The 5,697-nt window shown below is 38.8% G+C and overlaps 1 pseudogene; it reads left to right on the forward strand.

Annotated features, from left to right (window-relative positions):
- The first annotated feature begins 1,512 nt into the window (after nucleotides 1–1,512).
- Nucleotides 1,513–2,647, forward strand: LOC147170345 (uncharacterized; annotated as a pseudogene).
- The last annotated feature ends 3,050 nt before the right edge of the window (nucleotides 2,648–5,697 follow it).

Consider the following 5,697-nt stretch of genomic DNA (forward strand, 5'->3'; position numbering starts at 1 on the left):
CATTTGGAAACTCAGCATTCTTCTGCCAATATACTCACTATCTCTCCTCTGGACATGTCCAAACCATGTCAGTCTGGCCTCTCTGACTTTATCTCCAAAGCCTCTAAACATATGCTGTCCCTCTGATTTACTCATTCCTGATTCTATCCATCCTGGTCACTCCCAAAGAGAACCTCAGCATCTTCATCTCTGCCACCTCCAGCTCTGCCTCCTGTCTTTTCCTCAGTGGCACTGTCTCCAGACCAAACTACATCGCTGGTCTTACCACAGTTTTATAAACCTTTCCTTTCATTTGAGCTGAAACTCTTCTATCACGCATCACACCTGACACTTTTCTCCAACCATTCCAGCCTGCCTGCACATGCTTCTTCCCTTTTTTTCCCCACACTCTTTATTGCTCTGGACTGTTGACCCTAAATACTTAAACTCCTCCACCTTCTTGGTCTCTTCTCCCTGTAACTTCACTCTACCACTTGGGTCCCTCCCATTCACACACAGATACTCTGTCTTGCTACGGATATCCTTTATTCCCCTCCTTTCCAGGGCAAACCTCCACGCCTCTAGCTTCTCCTCCACCTGTTCCCTGCTCTCAATAGAGATCACAATGTCATCAGCAAACATCATAGTTCATGGAGGTTACTCTCTAACCTCGTCTGTCATCCTGTCCATTACCATAGCGAACAAGAAGGGGCTCAGAGCTGATCCCTGATGTAGTCCGACCTCCACTTTGAACTCCTCCTTCACACCTACAGCACACCTCACCACTGTCTTGCAGTCCTCTTACATGTCTTGTACCACTTGAACATACTTCTCTGTTACTCCAGACTTCCTCATACAAAACCACAGTTCCTCTCTGGGCACCCTGTCATAAGCTTTCTCCAGATCTACAAAGACACAAAGCAGCTCCTTCTGACCTCTGTACTTCTCTATCAACATCCTCAAAGCAAATACTGCATCTGTGGTACTCTTTTGGCATGAAACCATACTGCTGCTCACAAATGTTCACCTCTGCCCTCCCGTAGCTTCATTGTGTGGCTCATCAGCTTTATTCCTCTGTAGTTGCCACAACTCTGCACGTCTCCCCTTTTCTTAAAAATGGGCACCAGCACACTTCTCCTCCATTCCTCAGGCATCTTCTCACGATCTAAGATCCTGTTGAACAACCCAGTCAGAAATTCTACTGCTACCTCTCCTAGACATTTCTATACACAATTCCGCTACCTCTCCTAGACACTTCCATACACAATTCCAATATAGCCTGGAAATCAAGACAACTTAAAAAAACTGAAAAAAATACAACATACATGGACTTCAAACTGCAAAGTATTTATAAAACTGAACGGGACCCCCGAGGAAGCTAGAGTGATATGCATACAAAACATCACTGAACTGGAGAAATACTTGTGAATGTCACCGGATTATACTGCATCATCATGGTAAGGGAATGATCAAGAGTGGACTGGACATGGAGGTAACAAACAAAACACAATCAACACAAATATGACCTCACGAATGGCTCAAACTCACTGTTCATCTGGGGACAGGAACCAAATCACACAGGTGATAAGTAACTATGAACAATTGGAACTGAAAACTTTTGAGTACATCGAACACAACACATTGGATATGGAACAGGATATCGACCCGAACAAGAATTTTTTTCTCTACCATCAACAACAATTGCTGTTACTACACAGATACAGTACAATCAAGATATTAAATCTATGGGAACAATATCAATTATTCATTTTAACAGTAGGAGCTTTTATGCAAATGTCAAGAATATTAAGAACTATTTGAATACTTTTACACAACCTTTCAATGTTAATGCAATTTCAGAAACATGGTTGAATATTGAAAAAGGAATAGACTTTGAATTGGAGGGTTATGAACTTGCATATAAAAACGAGGAAAACAAAGGTGGGGGAGGAGTAGCTATATACGTTGATAAAGTATTGGACTTTAAGGTTGTTGAAAGAATGACATCTGTGGTGGATAATGTTCTTGAATGTCTCTCAATTGAGATCTGTAACAAGAATGCACAAAATATTATTGTTAGCTGTATATATAGAACACCGGACTCTAGCACTGGGATGTTCAGTGATTGGATGGAAAGGATGTTTCAAACATAGGTAGCAAAATAGTTTTTATATGTGCAGATTGGAACATTGACCTGTTAAATGCTAATAATCATAAACCTACAAATGACTTTATAGATACAATGTACAGTATGAGCTTTTTTTCCCAGAATCACCAGACCCAGTAGAATTACACCCATCTCTGCTACAACATTTTCACAAATGACATTGACAATAAGACTATCAGTGGATTATTGATTAATGATATTAGTGATCATCTCCTAGTATTTACAATTCACAACACAACACTTGGGGTAAAAATAGAGAAAAAAACAGAATACAGAAAAGTAAAGATAGAGGAATCCATAAACTCACTAAGAAATGAACTGTTGGAACAAAATTGGGAAACAATATATAACAATAATAATGTTGACCATGCATACAATGAATTCTTAAAAATATTTACCCTGTTATATGACAAGCACTGTCCAATTAAGAAATACAACAAGAAACAAAAATATGATATTTGTCCATGGATGTCAACAGGATTTAAAAACAAATGCATGTAAAAAGGATACACTTTATAAATATTTCATTAGACAGAGAACTACAGAGGCAGAATATAAGTATAAACAATATGAAATTAAGTTAACTAATATTATAAGAGCCAGTAAGAAAGATTATTATAAAAGGATATTAGAGGATAATAAACATAACATCAAAGGAATATGGAAGATACCCAATGATATTATAGGAAATAGCAATAAGAACAATAGTTTGCCTAAGTAATTTATTGATAAGGATTTAGAGAAGTATAACATGGATGAAGTATCTAATAGATTTAATGAATTATTTGTAAACGTGGGACCTAAATTAGCGAAACAAATACCCAATACTGGAAATTATGAAGAAGATTTACCAGAGATAAATCATTATTCTTTACTTCTCAAAGAAATAGTTGACATAGTCATTAAAAATAAAAATAAAAGATCTATTGATTGTAATGATATTGATATGTCACAAGTGAAAAAGTTCATTAAGGCCATTTCTAAACCATTAACATACATATGTAATCTGTCTTTTCAGACTGGTGGGTTTCCAGATCAAATGAAGGTAGCCAAGGTCATATCATTATATAAAACCGGGAATAAGCATCACTCTACTAACTATAGTAAACTAGTTTCTTTATTACCACAATTTTCAAAAATACTGGAAAAACTATTCAACAACAGATTAGACTCATTCTTGGAAAAACACATCCTTGCAGAAAATCAGTATGGATTTAGGTCTAATAGATCAACAACACTGGCAATAATAGAAGCAATAGAGCTAATCACAAATGCTATAGATTACAAGAAATATGCTGCAAGGGTTTTCATAGACTTGAAGAAGGCATTTGATACAATCAACCATAACATATTTATTAGTAAACTAGAAAGATATGGTATCAGGGGAATAGTGCTTCAGTGGGTAAAAAGTTATTTAAGTGGGAGACAGCAGTTTGTTAAGTTGGGTGATTATTCCTCATCATGGATATTGTTTGTGGTGTCCCCCAGGGATCAGTATTAGGCCCTAAACTCTTTATTTTGTATATAAATGATATGTACATGGTTTCCAAGATACAGCATTCTGTGTTATTTGCTGATGACACCAATATTTTTCATTCAGGGGATAACATTACAGGAGGAAACAACAAAATAAATGAACAAATTAAAAACATGGTTTCACAGCAATAAATTATCATTAAATTTAGGGAAGACAAAAATAATCCATCCATCCATCCATTTTCTTAACCGCTTTTTCCTCACAAGGGCCGGGGGGGGGGGGGGGGGCGGAGCCTATCCCAGCTGTCTTCGGGCAGTAGGCGGGGTACACCCTGAACTGGTTGCCAGCCAATCGCAGGGCGACAAAAATAATGTTATTTGGAAATTGTAGAATGAATAGACAGGTGAAGATTAAAATAGAGGTGGTAGAAATTGAGAGAGTTCATGAAATCGAGTTTTTGGGGGTAATTATTGATGATAAAATTAGCTGTAAACCACATATCAAACATATACAGAGTAAAATTTCAAGAAACATTTCAATAATTATTAAAGCAAAGAGGGTATTAGATTAGTAAATCACTCCACACGCTATACTGTTCGCTAGTCTCTTCTTATTTGCAGTACTGTGCTGAAGTTTGGGGCAATAACTATAAAACCTCACTACATTCATAAATATTCTACAGAAAAGAGCATAACGGATTATTCACAAAGCTGGTTATCAGGATCACACAACCTAGCTAACCTCTTTCTCTGGATCCACTTCTGCACCTCCTCATTCCACCACCAAGTCTCTTTATCTCCTTTCCTTCCAGATGACACACCAAGGACTGTCCTACTTATCTCCCTGATCACATTTACTGTAGTTGTCCAGCCATCTGGAAGCACCTCCTGACCATCAAGAGCCTGTCTCAACTCCTTCCTGGAAGTCATAGAACACTCTTCCTTTTTCAGCTTCCACCATTTTGTGCTCTGCTCTGCCTTTGCCGTCACCAGAGTCATCCTACACACTACCATCCTATGCTGTCTGGCTACACTCTCACCTACCACTACTTTGCAGTCGCTGATCTTCTTCAGATTACACCATCTACACAAGATGTAGTCTATCAGTGTCCTCCTACCTCCACTCTTGTAGGTCACCCTACATTCCTACCTCTTCTGGAAGAAAGTATTCACGACAGCCATTCATTTAATTCTTTTTACAAAATCAACCACCATCTGTCCTTCTGCGTTCCTCTCCTGGATACAAAACTTGCCCATAACCTCCTCATCACCTCTGTTTCCTGCACTAACATGTCCATTGATGTTTGCACCAATGACAACTCTCTCAATTCTAGGGATGCTCTGCATCATTTCATCAAGGTCCAACCAAAAGTTCTCTTTCTCCTCCAGCTCACATCCTACCTATGGCGCATACCCACTAACAAACAACATTGATCACCACACCTTTGATTCCTAGCTTCAGGCTCATCACTCACTTTATCTGACACTCTTTTTACCTCCAGGACGTTCCTAACAAACTCCTCCTTCACGATAACTCCTACTCCATTTATTTTCCTATCTACACCATGATAGAATAACTTGAACCCTGCTCCTAAACTTCTAGCTTTGCTCCTTTTCCACCTGGTCTCCTAAACACACAGTATGTCACTTTCCTCCTCTGCATCATGTCAACCAGCTCTCTGCCTTTTCCTGTCATAGTTCCAACATTCAAAGTCCCTACTCTCAATCCTAGACTCTTGGTGTTCCTCTTCTCTTTCTTCCTACGAACACACCTTCCTCCTCTCCTTCTTAGACCAACAGTAGTCCAGTTTCCACCGGCACCTGTAAGTCAACAGCACATTTTTTTCTATTATGATGTTATTTTTAATGCCAATCAGCTGATTTTTTTTTCTTTCTCGAGTGTCACAGGTTTTTAGTTTCAACTCTCTGGTTTTCAGTTTCACTTCTCTTTTTTTCAGTTTCAACTTATTGGCAGTGTTTTAACGTAGGGTTGGGGGGGGGGTGGGGGGGGGGCTTTAAGCGTGAGAACGCCTTCTAGCTTTTCAGGAGAGGAGAGAGGAGAGCGCGCCCTCTGT

This window comes from Leptonotus elevatus, chromosome 7 (genome assembly GCF_054856555.1).
Source record: "Leptonotus elevatus isolate MCC_2025b chromosome 7, RoL_Lele_1.0, whole genome shotgun sequence".
In the NCBI taxonomy this organism is placed as follows: Eukaryota; Metazoa; Chordata; class Actinopteri; order Syngnathiformes; family Syngnathidae; genus Leptonotus; species Leptonotus elevatus.